The sequence below is a fragment of the Primulina eburnea genome, chromosome 18 (genome assembly GCF_022965805.1).
Source record: "Primulina eburnea isolate SZY01 chromosome 18, ASM2296580v1, whole genome shotgun sequence".
Taxonomy (NCBI): domain Eukaryota; kingdom Viridiplantae; phylum Streptophyta; class Magnoliopsida; order Lamiales; family Gesneriaceae; genus Primulina; species Primulina eburnea.
The window spans coordinates 23,045,004-23,062,719 of record NC_133118.1 but is presented as its reverse complement, the minus strand read 5'-3'; positions in this window follow the sequence as shown (position 1 = coordinate 23,062,719).

The window sequence follows — 17,716 nt, the reverse complement described above, 5'->3', positions numbered from 1 at the left end:
GTTGCAGTTTGAATTTGTTCCCCCAAATAGATATCTGGAACAATTGGCTTTAAGCTCTGATCCAACGTCTCTTATTGTACATTGATCGTACAATAGATTTTGTACCTTTGTGCACAGCTGGATTAAGCTTGTCGTATCTGCAAACCGCTTCGCTCCTAACTGATGTTTTGAACAGGTCAGTTGAACTGGTGAGGTGAAATCAGTTGACTCGTCAGCTAAACTGATTTCACTGATTCAGTTGAACTGGTCAGTTTGGCTCTTCATCAGTTGAACACTTCATTAGCTGGCCAGGCTTCTGAAGGTCTTATGTTGAACCACCTATCAACTGGACAATTAGTTGAACTGCTCTTGATACTTCAGTTGTACTGGTCCAGTTTGCTCAATCAGTTGGCATTTTCAGTCTGCGTCTCGATAGCTTCAGTTTAAGCTTGGTAACTAATCAGTTCAAAACCTGATCAGTTTCATTTCTGCGCACTTAGGTAAACTCATTAGAAACAAATAAACAAGTTTTGTTAACATCAAAACAAAGATTGCGAACATGAAATGTTCCAACAATCTCCCCCTTTTTGATGATCAAGAACTTGAATAGTTAAAGCGGTTTAAAATAAATTTAAACAGTTAATAATTTTCCCCTTTTGTTAGAATAAAAAATGATCAAAAACAATAAAACGAATAAAATAGCTTTCAGTTCAAGGGATAGCAAAAAGAAAAGCTCCTCCTCAACAACTGAATAAAACGATTTGAAAACAATTTTTCATTTCGAAGGATAGCAAATTTAAAATCAGTTTTAAGGAATAGCTCTCTCTTAAGAACTGAATCAAAAACTCCCACTCAAAAATATAATCGTTGCGCGATTTTTTAAAATAAAGTTAAAGCAATAAACACTCAAGCAGTTAAGACAACGTATAAACTGACAAAATCAGTTCAGTTACATGCAAACTAACTGGATACACATGATGTTAGTTTAATCCATTATTCATCCCTTGTATTAATATAAATCATACCATCTTATGTAAAAAATTTCTACTACAATTAGCAAATATCAAATAACATTAAGTATCAGTTAGTTTATATAAAACAAAACCGAGTGTACCAAAAATTGGTCGCTTAGAATTCTTGGAATGCTGCATCGATTTTGAGTTTCTTTTGCCATAAGAATAGCTAATTGCTTTGGACTTGATCTCTATGCTGGCTAACTATTCGAGCTGACTCAAACTGGACTCAACTTGTGCTGAACCGCATTGATCATCTATATTGATCTGATAAGGCAATGAAGCGGAGGCATTTTTAATGATTAAGCTCCACTTAACTCATCAGTTTCAACTAATAGTTGGGTTTCGTCTGTTGATCAGTTGAACTGGTAAGCTGACAACTGAAATCTTGTCTGCTGATCAGTTTAGCTATTATGCTGTCAGTTGAACCGAAAAATTCTGCAAACAGCTAAACAAAAAAATATCACAGCAAACATATAAACATTATCAGAGAGTTTTGAAAACCATTTAAAAACATTTTAAAACACATTTTAAAAGAAATATCAGTTTTCAAATGTTCTTCTTAGAACAGCTAGCTCTGATACCAATTGTTGGATCTGTAAAATCCTCTAAAAACATGATGAGCTGCAATAGCTCGTGTTCTAAGAATGTTTACGCCGATGAATTAGATCGAGTTTGAAATTAAATCAAGCGAAAAATACTCGAAGTAATCCTTCGTTTAAAAAACTAATCGATTAAAGCTTTTAATCTTGTGTAACTAATTAATTGAAGATAAGGGGGATCAGTTCTCACATTTATCAGTTCAGTCATGGTGAGAACTGAACTGATAGATACTCGAACTGATCAAGTCAGTTTAAATCTAGGGGTTAACAGTTAGAGTACACAAGATATGTTTATGGATGTTTGGAGACTTCAACTGCTCCTACGTCACCCCTTCTACCTCCTCGAATAGGATACACTCGAAGACTTTGATTATTTACAACAAGTATAATAACCCTCTCAGCTTAGTACTTACCCACTGCCTAACTGAACTCCTAGTCTAGACTGAGGCATTACCTTCCAGCCAACACTTCTTTAACGTCTATGTGAGAAAGACTACATACACAAGTTTATTGTCTTTGTGCAAGACTGTATATGAGTGGTGGCGGTGTGTGTGTGTGTGTGTGTGTGAGAACTAAACAAATAATGCACCACGAAGGTGTTCTCATATACTGAGGGAAGTAAGCTTTTAAACTAAGCTGATAACACGTTGAGATGTTCCATCTGGGCTGATTGCTTCTCTCTTGTAAGCTGATATGCAATCTGTGTGCCCTTCTTCTTTTCACTTGTCAATTCTCATCATCGTCTTCACTGAGCTTCGGCTTCTATTTATAGGCATTTGGCTGAACGTGTAGTGAGACTCAGTGAAAGAATCTGTTGCCGTTTGAATTTGTTCCCCCAAATAGATATCTGGAACAATTGGCTTTAAGCTCTGATCCAACGTCTTTTATTGTACATTGATCGTACAATAGCTTTTGTACCTTTGTGCACAGCTGGATTAAGCTTGTCGTATCTGCAAACCGGTTCGCTCCTAACTGATGTTTTGAACAGGTCAGTTGAACTGGTCTTGAACTGGTGAGGTAAAATCAGTTGACTCGTCAGCTGAACTGATTTCACTGATTCATTTGAACTAGTCAGTTTGGCTCTTCATCAGCTGGCTGGGCTTCTGAAGGTCTTCTGCTGAACCACCTATCAACTGGACAATCAGTTGAAATTCTCTTGATACTTCAGTTGTACCGGTTCAGTTTGCTCAATCAGTTGGCACTTTCAGTTTGCGTCACGATAACTTCGGTTTAAGTTTGGTAACTGATCAGTTCGAGGCCTGATCAGTTTCAGTTTCAGTTTCTGCGCACTTAGGTAAACTAATTAAAAACAAATAAACATGTTTTGTTAACATCAAATTCAAGATTGCGAACATGAAATGTTCCAACATTAACCATGACCCTAATTGAGCCCCAACTATCCCTTGCCGAGCCGCAAGCAACCCAACCCTAGGCGAGCCTTCTTCCTCATCGTAACATGAAAGAAACAAGCGTAAAAACGTCAAATCTTTTGAAAATAATCATCGTATCGTTAAACCATCGAACATAAATATTTTTCATCCATAATATGATTTGAATGTTGCGTAAAATGGTTTATAAAACGTGCCTTTGTGTTTAAAACACTCGAATACGCGATCGTTGGCGAGAGGCACGAAAAGGGACGAAGGGATGCCGAAGAACCCTAGTTTTTCCTCTTTGAAATTTTCGAAAATTTATTGTGTGTTGTGTTTGCTGGTGTTGGATGGTTTAAGCTTCAAAAGACCTAAGTTTGTAATTTTTATAGATTTAATTAGCATGATAATGAGCTTAGGTTTTGGGCCTCAAGTATAGAATCAATTGGGAATACTCAAATTAGTTATATTGGACCAAATAACACTTATTTAGTTAAAAACTAAAAGTTTGTAAAAATTAGTTTTCAAAAATAATGCATTTGATATTTTAAAAGTCTATTGTTTGCCCAAAACCAACTTCCTGGGAAAAATCGAGATCGTCTCGTAAAATATTTTAAACTATATAATATTTAGAAAAATCAAATCATTTTTAATCATATTAATAAACTTTGAAAATATTTAATGAAAAATATTTATTTTGTTTTGGTCGTCTCCGGTCTCTTTTGCCCAGCCTATTATCGAATATTCGGTTTAAATCCTTCAATTTCATGAAATCATACCATATAATAATTTAATCATATAATATTCATCAAATAAGCATTTAAAATCAATTAAATAAAAGAGTTATATATTTAATCATTTGCATGCATGTGATTTACGTAGGTTGGTTTTGGACATTACAAGTAATAAACTCGAAAATGTGTTGAAAGCTCACTTAAGCTTGTCGAAACATGTCCGAGATCACCCAAAAAGTCATCGGAGCTCTTCGGAAACTGGTTATCGATGATCATTTACGCTTGCCGGGGAGAGATGCCAAATTAGGCTTTGTATTTTCACACTACTTATATCTTGATTTGTCTAGCTTTTGTCTATTCAATTTTTTTTTTTATTGTCTAAAGTACCACAAAATGCAAGAGTGCTATGGAGTAAATTTTTTTTTGTTAAATTGATATTTTGATTTTTTTTATTTGATTAAATGACAGAACTTTAAACTGACGTCTGTTATCTTTTTTTGGGACTTCATATCCTGAATTCACAAAATTACTCTCATTAAAACCTTTAACTACAAATTTGAAAAGCAATTCAAAATTCGCAACTCAAAATAAGACTTGAACCAACAAAAAACAAAGAAAAAGGATACTACCGACGGCCATGGAACATCAAGAAATATACAATTACAAATGTTATATACATGGCCTGCAAATATAATTTTAATTCATATGTGATTGTTTTATGTCAAAAACAAGATCATATTGTTTTACATGATATTCACCGACCTTTTCCTCACCAACATCATATTGTTTCAAGAATTTCGATATTTACTTTTTCATTTCTTCAATAATTACAGAAGATTTCTATGGTAAGAAGTGTTGGTATGGTATTTTTTTGACTTGAGAAATCAAGGGATAGAAATAGGTGAACCAAATGGTTATGAGAAAATAGTCGAGACAAGAGTTTAACTCTTTTTCCTTAAAAAGATATTGCCTCGCCCTGATGCTCACGGCCAATGGCCGTGTGATTTCAATTGAATTGTGGATTAGACTTGGTTGGCCGTGTGATTTCAATATATATATATATAATTACAATATAAATATTATATATATATATATATATATATATATAATCCTTTCGATTCAATCTTTTCACTCGATAAAATTTGAATTTAATTAATTTCTCATTCACCCTAATTGGTAATCGAGAAATAATTCTGTTCGCTATTGTGGGGACCCGGACGCTAATCATCTTTTTAATCATGATTGGGACTAATAAATCAATTATAGTAAACAGGGTCTAAATTTTTTTTTAAATGCGGAAGGTAATGGAATCAAACTCCTATACATATCAGTATAAAAGTATCACTCTGATAAAATATACAATCATACATACTTAGGTTCAACAACTACTATCAAGTGTTTAAACCCTAGCTCTAGTCCAAGTCCGTAGTCTCCACTCTAACTCGATCTTTCTTCACTTCTGTGACCCTGTACCTATCCCGCCTGTTGTCATGCACACATACAAACAAGACAACAGCCGGATAAATCCGGTGAGATATAAATATCCCAGTATAAACAATGTAGTAAATGCAATCATATAAAACATATACAAAAGCATAAACAAACATCAAAACATGTATCTAATCTGATTACATGAAGCAATGACTCGTGATCTATTCTTATCTTATCTCAAATCTAGGGATCCCAATCTAATTTAGACTTTGGTATGCTGTATCGAGTGTCTACGATAGACGTCGATCTACATCTAAAGTTTATCGATACACCGTAAGTCTAGAGTCTTATCGGTTCTGAGAAAGACTCGGCGGTTCTGCCCTAGCTAGGCTGATCTGCCCTAGACTCGGACTCTGACTCTGTTCTAAGTCAATATATCAACATATCAATCTGATAATCTGCAAATATCAATGAAATAAAATAAAGTATGTGATTTAGGGAAACTCAAGTCAAACCTAACTCGAATTGTGCAATCCCGAATCAACATTTATTTATACCTTTCTTGTTGTCGATCTGATACAATCAAAGTCTTGATTCAAAGTCTGTCACTATTCAATCTGGCAATGACAATACCAATATTCTGTATCAATATTCTAATCAAATCATAACATCTCTGTTTTATCAAATTCTGACAGTATAACAGTACAATCTTGCGATACTGATAATACTATATCAGTCTATACCAATTCCAATCATTTACAATCAACCCCCGTTCAAATCTGATATTGAGTCTAGTCAATTTCATTCTGAAATTCATAACAATTCCATATTCAGTCTGTTTCTTAATCTGACTTCGATTCTACGTTGTCTAACATGTCAAGAACAACATATATGACGTGTATTCAATTCTAACAACATCATAATTTCAAAACATGTCAAAACGTAGTAAAACTTACGTCCAGTTGTAGCTTGCGTTGATAGGAACACAGTACTGAAGTCGGATTAAAAATCTAACGGACGGATTGATCGTAAATCGAATTCTAAAGTCAAGAATCAACTTTTCCAACGTACATGCAAAAGCCAAATGTCAATTTTCCCTTCAGCATGTCTCGCGCATATGCGCGACATTTCTGGCGCATATGCGCGAGACCTACTGGTCTCGATCTTGGCAACTCGCGCATATGCGCGACTTATTTCCGCGCATATGCGCGATGTCTTCTGGACATCCCTTGCATAGGCTCGCGCATATGCACGACATCTTCCGCGCATATGCACGAGGTCTTCTGCCTGTTTGGCGCATGTGCGCGCATTCAGTCGCTCATGTGCGCCAACCCCTCTGGACCTCTCGCGCATGTGCGCGCGTATACTCGCGCATGTGCGCCGATGCTACTGTCCTCGCATTTCAATTTTTACACGTGATCTCCTTTGGTGTCTCGGTTAGCCCTTTCATAATCACATTAAATTAGTACTCAATAATGGTTAATTAATCGTGATTAATTCTCGGGCATTACATTTCTCCCCCCTAAGATACGATTTCGTCCATGGACTCGTCATGGTGTAGAAGAAGCAACTTGGGAGACTGAATCAGATATGAGACAAGAATTCCCAGAGTTGTTTCGATAATGTAAATTTCTTATACAGTTTTGTATATATACTTCTTATTGATACGAATAAAATGCCTATGATTTTGAGGACGAAATCATAGGCATTTTATTCACGAAATCATAGGCATTTTATTCGTATCAATAAGAAGTATATATACAAAACTGTATAAGAAATTTACATTATCGAAACAACTCTGGGAATTCTTGTCTCATATCTGATTCAGTCTCCCAAGTTGCTTCTTCTACACCATGACGAGTCCATTGCAGTTTCACAAGTGGAATCATTTTCGTTCTGAGCTGTTTTTCTTTGCGATCAATAATCTGAATCGGTTTTTCAACATAGCTCAACGTTTCATCCAGCTCGGCCTCGTCTGGTTGAATAGCATGTGAAGCATCAGGAATGTACTTCCTTAATAACGATACATGAAAGACATCATGTATCCCAGATAATGAAGGCGGTAGGGCGAGTCGATAGGCACGATCTCCTATCTTCTCGAGAATCTCATAAGGCCCAATATATCGTGGAGACAATTTTCCTTTCTTTCCAAATCTGACAACTCCTCTGAAAGGTGAAATCTTCAAAAATACTCGATCTCCTACGTCAAATACCAACGGTCTGCGTCGAACATTGGCATATTTGGCCTGTATGTCTTGTGCTGCCTTCATTTTCTTTTGAATTAGCTTCACTTTTTCTGTCATATCTCTGATCATATCTGGTCCAATTTCAGGAACTTCAGAGATATCATCCCAATAAAGAGGGGATCGACATTTCTTTCCGTACAACGCTTCAAATGGTGCCATCTCAATACTTGTCTGATAGCTGCTGTTGTACGAAAATTCACAAAGCGGCAATGCATCTTGCCAATTAGTGCTAAAATCTAGCACTACTGCTCTCAGCATATCTTTCAGTGTCTGGATAGTCTGTTCTGACTGCCCGTCGGTCTGTGGATGATACACGGTACTCAGATGTAACTTTGTACCGAGAACCTGCTGCAAACTCTGCCAGAAGTGGGAAGTAAATCGTGGATCACGGTCTGATACAATCGACTTCGGCACTCCATGCAATCTGACTACTTCTCTGACATAGATCTCTGCCATCTGGTCAAATCTGTACGTCATCTTGTACGGTATAAAACATGCAGATTTGGTCAATCTGTCAATCACGACCCAAATCGCATCACAACCTTTGGAGGAACGCGGCAGTTGCGTCACAAAGTCCATGGAAATGTGATCCCATTTCCACTCAGGAATGGACAAACTCTGTAATAATCCTCCTGGTTTCTTTCTTTTTGCTTTCACCTGCTGGCAATTCAGACATTTGGAAACAAATTCGGCGATGTCAGTCTTCATTTGTTTCCACCAGAACTGTCTTTTCAAATCATTATACATTTTTCTGCCACCAGGATGAATACTAAATCGACTGTTGTGCGCTTCTGCCAATATCTGGCGTTTCAAATCTGAAACATTCGGCACAACTAGACGATTATTCCATACAAGACGTTATCACGTACCTGATATTCTGATCGATGCCCTGTTCTAACCATCGATACTGATTTCTGTACATTCTGATCACCTCGCTGAGCTGCCTTAATTCTCATAATCAACTCTGGTTCTACTTGCACCGTATAAAGTCTCAACGGTTTATAATCTGTTTCAAATGCTAATCCAGACAAACAGCAGTCTTCTATCAAATTTGAAACACCAATCGTCGATAAAGATAAAGAACATACCTATCGATTCAATGCATCAGCTGCTGCATTAGACTTTCCTGGATAGTATTTGATTTCACAATCAAAATATTTAAGCAAATCAAGCCATCTTCGCTGCCTCATATTCAATTCAGATTGTGAAAACAGATATTTCAAACTCTTATGATCAGAATATATCTCAAACTTCTCCCCGTAAAGATAATGTCGCCATATCTTTAATGCAAAGACAATGGCAGCCAATTCAAGGTCATGAATTGGATAACGGGTCTCATGTGGTTTAAGCTGTCTTGAGGCATAAGCAATAACATGCCCTCGTTGCATCAACACACATCCCAACCCTCTGTGAGAAGCGTCGCAATAAACCACAAAATCACCAGTACCGGATGGAATAGTCAACACCGGTGCACTGGTCAACCTCTTCTTCAACTCCAGAAAACTGGTCTCACATTCTTCAGACCAAACAAACGGAGCATTCTTCTGAGTCAGCTGAGTAATTGGTTTAGCAATACTCGAGAAATCTTTAATGAATCGACGGTAATATCCCGCTAAACCCATAAAACTGCGAATTTCAGGCACTGATGTCGTTCTTGGCCAAGAAATCACGGCTTCCACTTTACTGAGATCAACAGATATACCATCTCCAGATATAATATGACCCAGAAATACTACCTGTCTTAGCCAAAACTCACATTTCGACAGTTTAGCATATAATTTTTCTGCTCTTAAAATTCGCAACACAGTTCTTAGATGCTCAGCATGCTCACTCCTATTCTTTGAAAAAATCAATATATCATAAATGAATATAATCATAAATTCATCGAGATATTTCTGGAATACACGGTTCATCAATCCCATGAATACAGCTGGAGCATTCGTCAGACCAAAGGGCATGACAATAAATTCATAGTGTCCATACCTGGTTTTGAATGTTGTCTTTGAGATATCAGAATCTCTGACTCTCAGCTGATGATATCCAGATCTCAAATCGATCTTGGAATATACTGAAGAACCCTGCAACTGATCGAATAAATCATCAATACGAGGCAAAGGATATTTATTCTTTATCGTTGCCTTGTTCAGTTGCCGGTAGTCGATGCAGAGTCTCATCGAACCGTCTTTCTTCCTCACAAATAATACTGGAGCACCCCAAGGAGAAACACTCGGTCTGATGTACCCCTTGGCCAGTAAGTCTTCCAGCTGATTCTTCAATTCTTTCAATTCGACTGGTTCCATTCTGTACGGAGCTCTAGAAATCGGCACTGTACCTGGCATCAGTTCAATGCTGAAGTCTATCTATGTAACTGGAGGTAATCCCGGAATCTCATCTGCGAAGACGTCAGCAAACTCACATACCACTGGCAGATCTGCCAATGCTGGACTCGACTTCAGTAAATCTACTGAATATACAAGGAATCCTTCTGCTCCTTTCTGTAACAATCGAGTCATAGATAATACGGATATTAAAGGAATTCTCGATCTAGAACCCTTACCGTAAAAATTCCACTCTTCAGCCATATCTGGTCTGAATCTCACTATCTTATGGAAACAATCAACTGTTGCTCTGTACTTGGTCAGCATATCAATACCGATAATACAGTCAAATTCAGACAAGTTAGCTGCATTAAAGGACGCCCCTATTGCATTCATTCATAGGATTCATGAATGCTCGGGTCGATTAGCCAAGTACGATGCAATCTAACTCAATCTCATGCCCGTCATACTGTAGTATACAATGCTTTACAGAATTTACAGATATCAAACCCATCCCCAACGGAGAAGAGACAGACACTACAGTAGCTAACGACTCTACAGGCAGTGCATGACTCAATGTAAATCGTTCAGAAATAAATGTGTGTGAAGCACCAGTATCAATCAGTACGTAAGCAGAGTAACCACATAAAGAACAGTTACATGCCACAACGTCGTCTGGTGCTTCCTGGGCCTGCTCCTCTGTCAAAGCGAATACTCTGGCTTGCTGTCTCGGAGGCTGGCTAATAGTCTGGCTACCTCCTGGCCTCTGCTGTGACTGAGCTGGCGCTGGCTGGAATGTATGAACAGCAGCTGATTGTCTCTCAGTCTGTGCTGCTGATCCCGATGACTCGGCCCCCTGAGTTCTCTGCGAACCTCTCTGTGGACACACTTTAGAAAAGTGTCCCGGCTGTTTACAGAAATTGCAACTACCAGTCACTCCCTGGCATTGCTCAGTAGCATGTCTTCCTCCGCAAGTCTTGCAATAAACTCCAGTGTAACTCTGGCTCTGTCTGGAACCACCGGAGCTGGAAGAACTACTCCCCGATTTCTTGAATTTCTTTCCCCTGGCTTTCAAAAATTCTTTCTTTCCTCCACCGCTGCTGCCACCCTCGAATCTGGGAGGTGGTTGCTGTGGTCTCGGTGCTGGAGGCACAAATGAAGCCCCTTTCTGTCTCATCAGACTGGCTTCTGCTCCCTTGGCTCTGTTCAGGGCATCAGTAAAATTATTCGGTCGCCCGGTGTTCACCAATGTGAAAATATCGGGGTTCAGGCCATTGATGAACTGATCAGCAGTAGCTTCTTCGCTGTCAGCCATATGTGGAGCAAATTTCAGCAAGGAGGAGAACTTTGACACATACTCTTCTATGTTCATCTGTCCCTGCCTTAGATTGGCAAACTCCGCCCCCTTGTCCTTCCGGTACGACACTGGAAAGAATCCTTGATAAAATTCAGTTATGAATATATTCCAGGTGATAATCGTACCTCTATGCTCCATGGCTCTCTTTCTCGTGATCCACCAGTCCTTGGCAACGTCGTGTAACTGGTGTCCAATTAATTTCACTCTCTTCTCATCTGTATACTCCAAGGATTCGAACAACATTTCTATATCATCAAGCCAACTCTCACACTCCACAGCGTTCTCTGTGCCTTTCAAGGTTGGCGGATGAAATGACTGAAATCGTTTCAGTAACGTTTCCATTGGAGTCGGTGTGACATCCATTGTAGGATTGAATGTACTTCCCTGTTCTGGTACTCGTCTCAGAGGCATATCTGATAATCAAATAGATTAGTAACAGATACAACAATTCTGTTTCAATCCTCCTCTGATCATCTTACTGCTGATCTAGAATCAGTACTGATCCAATCTCAATAAAACATATTACTATATCAAATCAGATAAACAAGTAACATGTAATAAAGCAGTAAGACATGCTAGCATTCAAAAGCAGGAAAGAAAACCTCAATCTACCCCGCTCACTAGCCTCTTCTATCTCAATCTAAAAGATCTATCGCTCTGATACCACCTGTTGTGGGGACCCGGACGCTAATCATCTTTTTAATCATGATTGGGACTAATAAATCAATTATAGTAAACATGGTCTAATTTTTTTTTTAAATGCGGAAGGTAATGGAATCAAACTCCTATACATATCAGTATAAAAGTATCACTCTGATAAAATATACAATCAAACATACTTAGGTTCAACAACTACTATCAAGTGTTTAAACCATAGCTCTAGTCCAAGTCCGTAGTCTCCACTCTAACTCGATCTTTCTTCACTTCTGTGACCCTGTACCTGTCCCACCTGTTGTCATGCACGCATACAAATAAGACAACAGCCGGATAACTCCGGTGAGATATAAATATCCCAGTATAAACAATGTAGTAAATGCAATCATATAAAACATATACAAAAGCATAAACAAACATCAAAACATATATCTAATCTGATTACATGAATCAATGACTCGTGATCTATTCTTATCTTATCTCAAATCTCGGGATCACAATCTAATTTAGACTTTGGTATGCTGTATCGAGTGTCTACGATAGACGTCGATCTACATCTAAAGTTCATCGATACACCGTAAGTCTAGAGTCTTATCGGTTCTGAGAAAGACTCGGCGGTTCTGCCCTAGCTAGGCTGATCTGCCCTAGACTCGGACTCTGACTCTGTTCTAAGTCAATATATCAACATATCAATCTGATAATCTGCAAATATCAATGCAATAAAATAAAGCATGTGATTTAGGGAAACTCAAGTCAAACTTAACTCGAGTTGTGCAATCCCGAATCAATATTTATTTATACCTTTCTTGCTGTCGATCTGATACAATCAAAGTCTTGATTCAAGGTCTGTCACTGTTCAATCTGGAAATGACAATACCAATATTCTGTATCAATATTCTAATCAAATCATAACATCTCTGTTTTATCAAATTCTGACAGTATAACAGTACAATCTTGCGATACTGATAATACTATATCAGTCTATACCAATTCCAATCATTTACAATCAACCCCCGTTCAAATCTGATATTGAGTCTAGTCAATTTCATTCTGAAATTCATAACAATTCCATATTCAGTCCGTTTCTTAATCTGACTTCGATTCTACGTTGTCTAACATGTCAAGAACAACATATATGACGTGTATTCAATTCTAACAACATCATAATTTCAAAACATGTCAAAACGTTGCAACTCGCGCATATGCGCGACTTATTTCCGCGCATATGCGAGATGTCTTCTGGACATCCCTTGCATAGGCTCGTGCATATGCGCGACATCTTCCGCGCATATGCGCGAGGTCTTCTGCCTGTTTGGCGCATGTGCGCGCATTCAGTCGCGCATGTGCGCCAACCCCTCTGGACCTCTCGCGCATGTGCGCGCGTATACTCGCGCATGTGCGCCGATGCTACTGTCCTCGCATTTCAATTTTTACACGTGATCTCCTTTCGTGTCTCGGTTAGCCCTTTCATAATCACATTAAATTAGTACTCAATAATGGTTAATTAATCGTGATTAATTCTCGGGCATTACAGCTATGTAGCTCGTTCAAATTATTTTATCGATTCTAAATGAGTACAAAACTCATTTTTCTAGCAATCCCCCACATGAATAAAAATTAATGCATGTGACTATGGTGAATCGATAAATAGCATTCTAGCAAAATATTGTTGCATCAGGATAGGTAACTTTTGGCTTTGAACCTTCTTTAGTAAGATATAATCGGATTTACTTGGCAATTAGTGGACGTGATGCCTTGAACTATTCGTTGTTTTGTGTAAACCAAGACAATTCTATTCACACAATAACATTTCAACATTTCATTATGTTCTCACTGTTGGGTCCATTTCGGCCATGGACACCTCTTGGTTTCGCGAGTGCTTTTCATATTTGAAGCGGCCACACTTCCCACTTACGCCGGTGATTTCCTATGAGAGTATCCCACTATACTCCAATATACGTATTAGTGTATCTTATTAATCATTAAAGGTAAAACCTAGCCTCATACCCTTTTGTGGACAACATCTCTATCATAGGAATAGGTAGGAGATTTCTCCAAGGTGTTTCTACCAATCTTGTAATTTAGTTGTCCCTTTTGAACCTAGATATTGGGATCTCGAGTCAACCAGGTTAGGTATCCACTACAAGATTTTAATTTTGGGGTTTTAATCTCATTCCTCTTGATAGATAATTCATTGATATCTTTTGTATACGTTTTGTAAGTGAATCCGCTAGATTCTCCTTTGATTTTACATAATCAATGGAGATAATGTCACTAGAGATCAATCGCCGTATGGTATTATGTCTACGATGGATGTGTCTAGACTTACCATTATATATAGTTTTTTGTGCCCTTTCAATTGCTGATTGACTATCACAATGAATTATTATTGAGGACACTGGCTTATTCCAACAAGGGATTTCTTCTAAGAAATTTCGAAGCCACTCGGCTTCTTCTCCGGCTTTGTCTAAAGCTATAAATTCCGATTCCATTGTGGATCGAGCAATGCAAGTTTTCTTAGAAGACTTCCATGATATAGCCCCACCACCAATAATAAATACGTAACCAGTAGTGGATTTTGAATCATTTGTGTCAGATATCCAATTTGCGTCACCATAACCTTCTAGGACCGCAGGATATCTCGTATATTGTAATCCATAATTTAAGATGTATCTTAAATATTTCAGTACCCTTATTAATGCCTTCCAACGATAATTGCCAGAATTACTTGTAAATCTGATGAGTTTGTTTACAGCATAAGCAATATCTGGACGAGTGCAGTTCATGAGATACATCAGACTGCCTATAATTTTTGAATACTCTAATTGAGATACGGGTTCACCTTTATTTTTGGAACGATGCAAACTTGGATCTACAGGTGTTTTGATCAAGGACATATCATTCGCATTATATTTTTCCAATATTTTCTCAACATAGTGAGATTGCGACAAAACACGTTCTTCCGATGTTTTGGTGACTTTTATTCCCAAAATGACATCTACTTCTCCCATATCTTTCATATCGAAGTTTTTTGTTAACATCTTCTTAGTGTTCTTGATGTTATTAATATTGCTTCCCACAATTAACATATCATTGACATACAAGCATACTATCACATATGCTTCATGTGTGCCTTTGATGTAAATACATTTATCTCACTCGTTAATTTTGAATCCATTTGACAACATAGTTTTGTCGAATTTTTCATGCCATTGTTTTGGCGCTTGTTTAAGCCCATATAATGACTTAACGAGTCTACACACTTTTTTCTCTTGTCCAGGAACAATATATCCTTCGGGTTGTTCCATATATATTTTTTCCTCAAGTTCCCCATTGAGGAATGCTGATTTCACATCCATTTGATGTATTTCTAGATTATGCAATGCCGCAATTGCTATAAATACACGAATAGATTTTATTCTCATCACTGGAGAGTATGTAACAAAATAATCAAGACCTTCCATTTTTCTATGTCCTTTGGTAACTAATCTAGCCTTATATTTTTCAATAGAGCCATCGGTCTTGTATGTTTTTAAGAATCCACTAGCATCCTAATGGTTTATTTCCCAGAGAGAGGTCAACCAATTCCCATGTATGGTTTTGCGAGATAGATTCTATCTCAATGTTCATTGTCTCCTTCCAAAAAGAGGCTTCAGGACTTGATAGTGCTTCACTAACTGTCCTTGGTTCATTTTCCAACATATAAGTTAGAAAATCATGGCCAAAGATCATTGTTGTTTTAGCCCTCTTACTACGTCGTGGTTCTTGTTGTTCTTCTTGAACTCCACCGCTCGTACTTTCGTAAGTCCTTTTTAGAGAACTTATTTCTTTATTTTCTTTATAAGGAAATGTTTTTTCAAAGAAGACAGCATTCCTTGATTCAATAATTGTTCCTTCGTGCACATCGCTTATTTCAGATTTATGTACAAAAAATCGATATGGACTACTATTATTTGCAAATCCAATAAATATACAAACTATTGTCTTAGGCCCAATTTTTACTTGTTTTGGTTTTGGCACTTCAACTTTTGCCAAACACCCCCACACTTTTAAATATTTGTAGGAATGCTTGTGACCTTTCCATAATTCGTAAGGAGTTTCATCCTTAACTTTGTGTGGTATTTTATTAAGAACGTAGTTGGCTCAAAGGATTGCTTCCCCCCACGAGTTTTGGGTTAATCTTGAACTCAATAACATTGCGTTCATCATTTCTTTAAGAGTGCGATTTTTCCTTTCAGCAATACCATTTGATTGTGGTGAATAAGGCGCAGTAGTTTGATGAATAATGCCACTTTCGCAACAAAATTCCTCAAATGGTGCTCCATATTCTCCACCTCTATCACTGCGAATAATTTTTATTCGTTTAGTCAATTGGTTTTCAACCTCATTCTTATAGTGTTTAAACACTTTGAGAGCCTCATCTTTGCTACGTAGCAAATAGACATAACAATACCTTGTGCAATCATCAATGAAATTAATGAAATACTTTTTTCCTCCTCTAGTTTGCACAAACTTCAAATAACATAAATCAGTGTGAATTAACTCTAGAGAAGTTGTATTTCTTTCCACGGATGGAAACGAGGCCTTTGTAAATTTTGCCTCAACACAAATATCACATTTTTGTTTTTTGTTTGCATTAATTGAAGGCAATAAATTTAACTTTACTAGCTTACGTAGTGAATTGACCCAAACGATCATGCCATAAATCACACGACTCAACCAAGTAAATAAAATTGGTACTTTTATTGCTTTCAATGTTACGAAGTACATTCATCGCATTCAGTTTGAAAAGGCTCTTTTCTAGATAGCATTTTTCTACAAACATATCATTCTTAGATAGTACAAATTTACTAGAATGAAACACTAGTCTAAATCCAGCCTTGACAAGTTCTGATCCCGACACAAGATTCTTTCAAATGTCCGGAACATGTAACACATCAATAAGAGTTAGTTCCTTGCCGGATGTCATCTTGAGCACCACATTTCCAAGTCCCACCATTTTTGACGTAGTAGAGTTACCCATGAAGATTTTTCATCCACTAATCGGGGTATAGGTAGAGAACATTTCTTTTTCAGCGCAAACATGCCTTGTTGCTCCTGTATCGATGAACCATTCTTTTGGATTGTCCATTAGATTGGATTCAAACACAACAGTAAAAAGCATGAGATCCGTCATGTCATTTGACAATTTCTCATCTTCGGTGATGTTCACTTTGTCCCTTGACTTCTTTTGATTACCTCGGTAATCTTGTGCCAAATGGTTAGGCTTGCCACAATTATAGCAATTTCCTTTAAACTTTTTGGCCTTTCCTTTCTTTGGATCATTTCTTTGGTGCTTTCTCTTCTTGATAGTTTTTTGTTTCACCAAATTTTCTCTCGCCTCAAAATTGCTCTTTCCGGCCTTCCTTTTTGGATGCCCTGTTGTCCTCCTCAATTCTTAGGCGCACAATCAAGTCTTCAAGATTCACCTCTTTACGTTTATGCTTGAGATAATTATGAAAATCTTTCCACATAGGAGGCAACTTTTCAATCATGGCCGTGACTTGGAATGAATCACTAAGGGTCGTTCCTTCCGAATGAATTTCTTGCAGAATTACTTGTAACTCTTGCACTTGGGCCATAATCGGTTTGGAATCAATCATATTGAAATCCAAGAATCGTCCGATAATGAATTTCTTCAAGTCGGTATCCTCAGATCTATAATTTTTGTCAAGTGACTCCCATAGTTCTTTTGTCGTTTTCACTTGACAATACACGCTGTATAATGCATTGTCTAGTCCATTGAAGATATAGTTTTTTCATAGGAAGTCGCTATGATTCCATGCATCAACGGCTGCCCTCTTTTGAGTATATTGTTCTCCTTCATCAACAGTATCTTTGAGGAATTTTGCCAAAGCTAAGGTGGTCAAGTAGAAGAGAATTTTTTGTTGCCACCGCTTGAAATCAATACCATGGAACTTTTCAGGTTTTTCTCCATAATGGACAGTTGGAGTTGTCATTGTACTTGTTGAG